This window comes from Macaca nemestrina, chromosome 13 (genome assembly GCF_043159975.1).
Source record: "Macaca nemestrina isolate mMacNem1 chromosome 13, mMacNem.hap1, whole genome shotgun sequence".
Classification (NCBI taxonomy): domain Eukaryota; kingdom Metazoa; phylum Chordata; class Mammalia; order Primates; family Cercopithecidae; genus Macaca; species Macaca nemestrina.
Genome location: NC_092137.1, coordinates 38,524,757 through 38,534,815, shown reverse-complemented (window position 1 = coordinate 38,534,815; position 10,059 = coordinate 38,524,757). Strand labels below are relative to the sequence as shown.

General features: G+C 45.3%; 1 long non-coding RNA gene across 1 annotated transcript; it reads left to right on the top strand.

Moving 5' to 3' along the window:
• Window positions 1-756: 756 nt before the first annotated feature.
• On the top strand, window positions 757-9,585 carry LOC105464869 (uncharacterized). The gene is made up of 3 exons (XR_977099.2): window positions 757-1,322; window positions 8,558-8,729; window positions 9,493-9,585. It is a non-coding gene; the product is annotated as an uncharacterized lncRNA (long non-coding RNA).
• Window positions 9,586-10,059: the final 474 nt, after the last annotated feature.

Here is a 10,059-nt window from a genome sequence, read left to right as displayed (position 1 = left end):
GTCACAATTGATAACCCACATTGACACATCATTAGCACCCAAAGTCCACCCAAAGTTTACGTTAGGGTTTACTCTTGGTGGTTTACATTCTGTTTGTTTGGACAGATTTATAGTGGCATGTATCTTCCATTAAACCATCATACAGAGTATTTTCACTGGCCTAAGAATCCTCTGCGCTCTGCCTATTCATCCCTCCCTCCACCCTAACCCCTAGCAACTACTGCTCTTTCTACCATTTCCATCGTTTTGCCTTTTCCATGTTGCCATATAGTTGGAATCATACAGTATGTAGCCTTTTCAAATTGGCTTCTTTCACGAGTAACATGCATTTAAGTTTCCTCCATGTATTTTCATGGCTTGATAGGTCCTTTCTTTTCAGTGCTGAGTAATATTCCATTGTCTGAAAGTACCACAGTTTATTTATCCATTCTCCTACTGAAGGACATCTTGGTTGCTTCTAAGTTTTGGCAATTTTGAATAAAGCTGCTATAAACATCCATGTGCAGGTTTTTGTGTGGACATAAATTTTTTACTTCTTTGGGTTAAAACCAAAGAGTATGATTACTACATTGTATGGTAACCATATGTTTAGTTTTGTAAGAAATTGCCAATCTATCCTTAAAGTGACCATACCACTTTGCATTCCTATTAGCAATGAATGAGGGTTCCTTTTGCTCCACATCCTTGCCAGCATGTGATGTTGTCAGTTGTCAGGTTCACGACTAGGCCAAATATTACGCTGAATCCGAAGGGAGTGGCTGGATGAGCAGAAAGAGCACTCGGGGGGCTGTAGGCAGGTGAAAGATGATTTTATTCAGCAGCAGCTCTCATCAACAGCTTTCTCTCACACTGCCCGCCCTGTCTCGGCTGCTTAGTCTGGCGGCTCCCACACACAGCTGCGTAGCCGGCTCTCCCTTGCCTTCAGGGTGAGCAGCTTAACTCTTTCTCTCTCTGGGCACGAGTGAGCTGAGCTATGTCCTGGCTCCTTCTGTCCATCTGCAAAGACGGACAGCTCTGACTCACTCTTTCTTTCTCTGGGCACCTGTGCGCCCACCATGTCAAGCCATGCTGAGGCGTGCCGAGTCCAAGAGCCATGTCTCTGGTGCACAGTGTTAACAGGGCAGTTATACCTTTTACAGACAACTGTGGCTCCAAGTCAAGTATGAACTTACACAAACAGGTTATATAACAAGTGGAGGTGTGCGCCTGCGTGCCAAACTTGCTGACTCACACAGGCCTGGATACCCGCCTCGGCCTATTCCTTGACCAAAGCACATCAAGGTACCTTACATCAGTGTTCTGGATTTTCACTGTTCTAAAAGGTGTGTAGGTGGTATCTCATTGTTGATTTAATTTGCATTTTCCTGATGACATACATTGTGGGGCATCTTTAATATGCTTATTTGTCACCCGTATATCTTTTGTGGTGAAGTGTCTCTTAAGGTCTTGGCCCATTTTTAATTGGTTGCTTGTTTCCTTACTGTTGAGGTTCAAGAGTTTTATTTACGTTTTTGGATAATAGTCCCATATCAAATACATCTTTGGCAAATGTTTTCTCCCAGTGTGTGGCTTCTCTTTACATTATCATAAGTATTTTTTACAGAGCAGAAGTTTCTAATTTTAATGAAGTCTAGCTTATCAATTTTTTCTTTCACAGATCACACCTTTGGTGTCATGTCAAAAAAGTCATAACCTGGCTGGGTGCAGTGACTCACACTTGTAATCCCAGCAGTTTGGAAGGCCAAGATGGGAGGATCACTTGAGCCCAGGAGTTCAAGATAGCCTGGCAACATAGAGAGACTCTATCTCTACAAATAATTTCAGAAAAATTAGCCAGGCATAGTGGCATGTGCCTGTAGTTAACAGCTACACAGGAAGCTGAGGTGGGAGGATCACTTGAGCCTGGGAGGTCAAGGCTACAGTAAGCTGTGGTAGTGCCACTGCACTCTAGCCTGGGCCGCAGAGATCTTGTCTCAAATAAATAAATAAATAAACCAAAGCAAAACAAAAAGTCACCACTAAAGCCAAGGTCATCTAGATTTTCTCCTATGTTATCTTCTAAGAGTCTTATCATTTTGTGTTTTACATTTAGATCTGTGATCTATTTAGAGTTAATTTTTTGTGAAGGGTATAAGAGCTATATCTTCATTCATTTGTTTGAATGTAAATGTCCTGTTGTCCCAGTACCATTTTTTGAAAAGATTATCTTTTCCCCATTGTATTACCTTTGTTTTTTTGGTCAAAGATCAATTGACTATATTTATATATTTATATGGGTCTGTTTCTGGGATCTCTATTCTGTTTCATTGATCTCTTTATTCTTTTTTTTTTTTGAGATGGAGTCTCGCTCTGTCACCCAGGCTGGAGTGCAGTGGCCCAATCTCCGCCTCCTGGGTTCAAGCAATTCTCCTGCCTCAGCCTCCTGAGTAGCTGGGGTTACAGGTGTGTGTCACCACGCCCAGCTAATTTTTGTATTTTTAGTAGAGATGGGGTTTTACCATGTTGGCCAGGCTGGTCTCAAACTGCTGGCCTCAAGTGATCTGCCTGTCTTGGCCTCCCAAAGTGCTGGGATTACAGGCGTGAGCCACCGTGCCCGGCTCTTTGTTTATTGTTTTGCCAATACCACACTGTCTTGGTTGCTGTAACTTTATAGTAAGTACTGAAGTCAAATACTGTAGGTCCTCTAACTTTGTTCTTCTCCTTCAATATTGTGTATCCTACCACTATTTTCAAGGAAGTTAAAAAAAAAAATCCGGCCGGGCGCGGTGGCTCAAGCCTGTAATCCCAGCACTTTGGGAGGCCGAGACGGGCGGATCACGAGGTCAGGAGATCGAGACCATCCTGGCTGACACTGTGAAACCCCGTCTCTACTAAAAAACTACAAAAAAACTAGCCGGGCGAGGTGGCGGGCGCCTGTAGTCCCAGCTACTCGGGAGGCTGAGGCAGGAGAATGGCGTGAACCCGGGAGGCGGAGCTTGCAGTGAGCTGAGATCCGGCCACTGCACTCCAGCCTGGGTGGCAGAGCGAGATTCCGTCTCAAAAAAAAAAAAAAAAAAAAAATCCATCTTTTTTTTCCCCAATTCTTGCTATAACCCTCACACTGTGCACCAACTCAGCCTCTGTCTTTTACTCGCTGGATGATCTTAGCTGTTCTCTGTTTTTGTGAAGGAAAGAATCTACGTCAGGATATTTATAAGTATAACTTATATACAAAATCCAAACACACTCAGAAAAAGTTTAAAGCTCAAGAAACAAACAAAAAAAACAAATATCAGCCATTACCCTCAGCTTCTGACTTGGGGAGATGAGGAATGTGGTTCCTGCGCCCTGGTTTATTATTACTGTCATTCGTGTCTGTGTGAAGAGACCACCAAACAGGCTTTGTGTGAGCACCATGGCTATTTATTTCACCTGGGTGCAGGCGGGCTGAGTCCGAAAAGAGAGTCATCGAAGAGAGGTAAGGGTGGGGCCGTTTTATAGGATTTGGGTAGGTAAAGGAAAATTACAGTCAAAGGGGGGTTGTTCTCTGGCGGGCAGGAGTGGGGGGTCACAAGGTGCTCAGTGGGGGAGATTTTGAGCCAGGATGAGCCAGGAAAAGGAATTTCACAAGATAATATCATCGCTGAAGGCAAGGACCGGCCATTTTCACTTCTTTTGTGGTGGAATGTCAATGGTTAAGGCGAGGCAGGGCATTTGCACTTCTTTTGTGATTCTTCAGTTACTTCAGGGCAGCTGGGCCTATACGTGCAAGTCACAGGGGATGCAATGGCTTGGCTTGGGCGCAGAGGCCTGACAATTACTTTTAGGGGTGATGTGGAGCCAGTGGCCAGGCTTCCCTTTCTTCATCTCTAAAAGGCGGGGATTAACCTGGACTATCTCAAACATCGCTCACAGCTGGGAGAGCACGAGATTTCAACCCTGACCCAGCACCTGAGATTGGCTTCAGTTTTATGTTGGTTTATACAGAGGTCTGTTTCTACTCTTCTTCAGATTGTAATCTAGGTTTGGGACACTAAATATTCCATTTAAAACATCTAGGGCTGGGTGCTGTGGCTCCTGCCTGTAATCCCCACACTTTGGGAGGCTGAGGTGGGTGGATCACCTGAGGTCAGGAGTTCGAGACCAGCTTAAACTTATGTAATTTTAACTCATATAACTATAAGTATCCTGACTTAGAGCTGATCCTGACCACAGTGGAGCCTCTAGGATGCAGGTGAACACACAGCCAGGGGAACTAGGCATCCCAGCAGAAGATGAGTGTGTGAGCATGAATCCCTCCCTCTCTCCACACAGGGCTGTACACTTCACAAGGCTCTGAGCCTTGCAGCCAGCCAGGGAGAAAAGCAGGGCTGCTAGCAGAATCTTTATTTCCCTAGGAAGAAAACTCTGGCTCTTAGAAGTCAAATGAATTTCCCATAGTCCTCTAAATAGGACTGTAAAACATCTGATGGCTTGAGTTCAGTATTTTTTTCACATAGCTTAGAAGGTCAGGAGAACCAGGCTCTCTTTCTGCGTAAACCCAGGAAGGACCTGAATCACCAGCGTCTCCTCAAGCAAGAAGAAACCCTGGCTTGCACATGGGGTGGAAGCAGGTGAAACAAGGGACTCTCACCTGGAGCCAGCACAGAGGATCCTGGACTAGAGAAAGCCTGGCTCCCGTGGGTGTCCTGAGGCACAGATATCCCATGAATCCTAGTCAGTCCCTGGGGGCAGTTTGTTCAATTGAATTCTGAAGGAAGCTGGATGAGCTGAGCTAAACATAACTAGACCTTGTTTGAGAATGGGTCTCCACAAATTTAGCTACTTCCCCATGCTTGCTTGTAGTTGGCAAGCTGCATTAAAAATTGTCTACTGATTGCTGTAACATCCATTCTCATATGTTTGTATGTAAGTTCTTTCATTTTAAGGGGAGAGCTCACTGAAGGCCACTGCCTGGGTGGTAGCAGCAGGCTGTTGGGCAGCAAAGGCTGGGGGTGGGGCCAGAGGGCTGCCATTGCACCAGCCTTGCTCTGGAGAACAACTTTTGGTTGTTGAGGAATGGTATGACAATTAGTGAGATGTCATTAGAGTCTATAAAATATAAATGGCTATGAACACTAATTGTTGCAGTAGTTAGGGACTGACTGATAGTAAGATTTGCCAGGCACAGTGGCTCATGCTTGTAATCCTAGCACTTTGGAAGGCTGAGATGGGAGGATCACTTAATTCCAGGAGTTTGAGGCCACCCTGGACAACATAGTGAGGCCCTGTCTCTACCAACATATTTTTAAAAAATTAGCCAGATGTGGTGATGTGTGCCTATAGTCCCAGCTATTTGGGAGGCTGAAGTGGGAGGATGGCTTCAGACTGTAAGGTGAAGATTGCAGTAAGCCAAAATCATACCACTGCACTCCAGCCTGGGCTACAGAGCAAGACTCTGACTCAAAAAAAACAAAAACAAAAACAAAAACAAAACTAGAATTATGAAGTAACTGATGTGCAATTATATTGAAATTGTCTGTTACTTGTCCATAGCTAGACTATAAGGTACATTCAGGTGGGGTCCATCTTTGTCTTTTCACTGATGTCTCACTGTTTATAGAGTTAGGCATTTAAAAATTATTTGTTGAATTAAATTATTGAATGCAATTGAGGATAGATATGAGTTAACTTTAAAAAATATTATATCTTCTAGGCCAGGCGCAGTGGCTCACACCCGTAATGCCAGCACTTTGGGAGGCTCTGGATAAATTAGTTTCACCTTAAATCCATTTTGTAACAAAACAGGGATAAGTATGTTAATGAATGAATGACTAAGTAAGTCAATGATCAAAACAGTAAGCGAAACAAATGGGAAATAATACATCAGTAGCCTCTTGACCTGCCTTGGTGGAATGAGGCTCTGGGCATCTCCTGCTCTGAAGAGTACTCTGGGCTCCCCAGAGGTCTGTAGTAGTCCATCATCTCAATGAGACCAAGGCCATCATCTCAATTCACACAGGAACTACCCGGAGCTGCTCAACCTTGCAGCCCAGGTTGCAGCATGGAACCAAACTAGTCCTGCCAGAATGATGGTGTGAGCAATGTCTGTCTTCTCAGGGATTTTTCTTCCTTCCTATGGGTGCTGCAACCATGCTCCATGTCCTAGCACATATTCTCATTTGGGTCCCTCACAGGATTGACCGTGTCCTATGTGTCAGCTTTTCCCTTGACTTTCTTCTTCCACGGCCTCTCCCCATGGTGTCCTGCTCCGCTCTGGGTGGGATCTGGTTAACCTGGTGGAAGGGAACAGCCTCCAAGAGACGGAAACTCTCATAGTGAGAATGTCAGACATAACTGAAAGCCAGAGTTGAAGGCATTTCTGGAGGATGGGCCACGGATTCCTTCCTTCTATGGGTCACTTGGGTCACCTGTGTACATGCTAGAGACCAGGCCGGGTGTAGCAGAAGATTAAACACAGGACCAGGCGTGGTGGCTCATGACTGTAATCCCAGCACTTTGGGAGGCTGAGGCGACTGGATCACGAGGTCAGGAGATCGAGACCATCCTGGTTAACACAGTGAAACCCTGTCTCTACTAAAAGTACAAAAAATTAGCCAGGCGTGGTGGCAGGCACCTGTAGTCCCAGCTACTCGGGAAGCTGAGGTGAGAGAATGGCGTGAACCCGGGAGGCGGAGCTTGCAGTGAGCCGAGATCATGCCATTGCACCTCTAGCCTGGGAGACAGACTGAGACTCCATCTCAAAACAACAACAACAACAACAACAACAACAAGATTAAACACAGACACAGACCTTTTCCCTCCAGAACCTTACAAATGAATGAAGGGACCAGCGGCTGCACAGATCATTGTAGTAAAGACAGTATATAATAAGAGCAATCATTTTTTGTTTAAAGATTGATTTGCTGATTCCTATAAAAATGCTTCTTTTGCCCTTTTTTTCTTCCCATGAGCCTTTCTTGCCTCTTTAATGTTATTTGATTGTACTTTCCAGCTCATGGACATTACACAGAATGGCAGTTCCTAGGAAAAGCGAGAATAGAAAAAACCATAGCTTTTCAGTCAATTCTTGTTAACACTAGAGCCGGGAAGGGTCATGTAGGTCAATGAACTGTTGCTCCTGGCAATTGAAATAATTAATTTATCCTCTGAAAAAGAGAGATCAGGATTGCCCCAGAGCTAAGTTAAAAACTGGGGGGTTAAGGCAGGGCACAGTGATGCCTGTCATGTCTGTGCTTTGGAAGGCTGAGGCAGGAGGATTGCTTGAGGCCGCGAGTTAGAGACCAGCCTGGGCAACATAGTGAGACATGACTGTGTCGCTGTACTCTGTCTCTCCAGACAGAGAGTGAGACTCTGTCTCTAAAAACAGAATAAAACAAAACAAAAAGCCGGGTGCGGTGACTCACTCCTGTAATCCCAGTACTCACTCCTGTAATCCCACCCGCCCTGTAATCCTGAGGCGGGTGGATCATTTGAGGTCAGGAGTTCGAGACCAGCCTGGCCAACATGGTGAAACCCCGTCTCTAGTAAAAATACAAAAATTTGCTGGGCGTGGTGGTGGGCGCTTGTAATCCCAGCTACTCAGGAGGCTGAGGCAGGAGAATCGCTTGAACCTGGGAGGCAGAGGTTGCAGTGAGCCAAGATTGCACCACTGCACTCCAGCCTGGGCAACAGAGCAAGACTCCATCTCAAACAAACAAACAAACAAAAAACACACACAAAAAACCTATGGGATTACCTGAGGTCTAGGACTAGATTGTCAAGGCAGGAGAAGGGTAATGACCTGGGCAGCACAGCAAAGGCTTCTGGAAAGGACGCACACAGCTTATTATCTCTGCTCTCGATATCCTGCTCGTGACTTCAAGACATGACGGTGCTTTTCTGAACCTCAGTCTCTTCATTTGCAGCATGGCTATAATATCCATTCTATCCACCTCACAGGGTGGTCATAAGAATAGAATGAGTTACCACATATACATAAACCCCATCCTGAGCACACAACACAGGGCTTAGTGGCTGCCTCTCATTTCAGGAGAACTCACATTTCTTAGTTCACTGGGAAAAGGTTGAGATTGGCAAGTATGCCACATCCATTAGAGAGGTGACTCAGTGATTATCCTTCTAAGGATTAAAAACGGCTTTATCAGGCAGCCACTCTGCTGCGATGTACATGATTTAATTTCAATTTAATCATCTCAACAACCGTACAAAGAAGGTATTTTCTTCTCCCTTAGACAGAGGATGAAATAAAAGTTCAGAAGAGGTGATTACACCCTGCCTGAGTTCACACAGGGATTTGAACTCAGGTCTGTCTGAGGTTCATTTACTTTTTACTCTGCCCCACTGGCTTTCAGCTTTGATAGACATGGAAATAAAACCTAGCCCTTCACATCAGGCCATTATCCTATACACCCAAGTAGGCAATGGAGAAATGGCCTTTCTCTAAGGGGAAATGGGATCTCTAGAAAAGTCACCTTGCCTCTGGGCCATTGCACGGAGACAGCTGGGGTCCAATGAGATGCCAGTGCCCAACAAATGGGCATCAGCTCTTCATCCTCCTCTCTCTGTCTTTCTCTAGCATCATATCGGATGATCTCAAAGCCAACAGCTATGGAATGCATCTTCCTGGCCTCACAGGTCTCTTGAAGCTGCCAACTGCCCCCAGCAATCAAGCCAGATGGAAGCTTTGGGTGGAAGCCTAGCTGGGGAACAGCTTGCGGGCTGAATAGGGGTGTTCAGCGGGCTTCACGGTAACTCTTTCTCCATGCAGTACTGCCTCCTCCTTCTGGCCTGCTTTCTGATGTCCCTAAGGCCTTTTCAAGTCGGAGGAGTGGAAGGACAGAGTGGATGTGGCCAATCAAGAAACACCATCCTCTAATCAGGTCACCCAGGCAGCCCCTCATCTAACCCAGCTGGCTCTGAGTCCTTTGCCTGGGGATCATTCTGTTTTGTAACAGCAAGGCTGACCTCAAGCTAGGCCACTTGGTCTGGATCTTTGATCTAAACAAGCACGAGGGCTTTCTCCCTGGAGAGTTCTGTCTTGCTGGCAGGTCTCCAGAAGGGGGCGTTGCTGTTGCATATGTCAATAGGATAGTAAGCTTTAGGAACAAGCTGCAGCAGTTTAGCCAAGGGAGTTTACAAGTTAGTCCTTTGCTTGGACTGCTTTGGTCACCAAGGGGATGTGCTTGCTGATGACTTTTGCTCTGGTACCTAAGTATCCAAACTTTCCAGAGATGTGTAAAAGAGAGCCTCATAAAATTTATAGGAGAACACATCAAAGTTACTAGATAGAAGTCATTATACAAAAATTAATTTGCATTTTAAGGTACCTACCACAGTTAGAAAATAAAAAAATTTAAAGCTAACACCTGTAAGAGAAACAAAAGCTATAAGGTACCAGAAATATATACATGACCTTTATGAAGAAAATTATAAAGCTTGTTTAGGTATTCTTTTTGTTTTTGTTTTTGCTCTTAGGGTTTTTTAGAGACAAGGTGTCTCTCTGTCACCCAGGCTAGGGTACAGTTGGCACCATCATAGCTCACTGCAGCCTTGAACTCTTGGACTCAAGCAATCCTCCTGCTTCAGGCTCCTGAGGAACTGGGACTACAGGTGGGTGACACCACACCTGGCTAATTTTTTTTTTTTTTTTGGTAAAGATAGGATCTCACTATGTTGCCCAGGCTGGTCCCAAACTTTTGGCCTCAAGTGATCCGCCTGCCTTGGCCTCCCAAAGTGCTGTGATTACAGATGTGAACCACCGTGGTTGGCCTAGGTATTCTTTAATAGATAGATAGATGTATTTATGATATGAAGGTTCCGTGTCATAAATTTCTTTTCTTTTTTTTTTTTTGAGATGGAGTCGCCCTCTGTTGCTCAGGCTGGAGTGCAGTGGCACGATCTCGGCTCACTGCAAGCTCCGCCTCCCAGGTTCACGCCATTCTCCTGCCTCAGCCTCCTGAGTAGCTGGGACTACAAGCACCCACCACCACTCCCGGCTAATTTTTGTATTTTTAGTAGAGACAGAATTTCACCATGTTGGCCAGGCTGGTCTCGAACTTGCTCATTCTTGCTCAATGT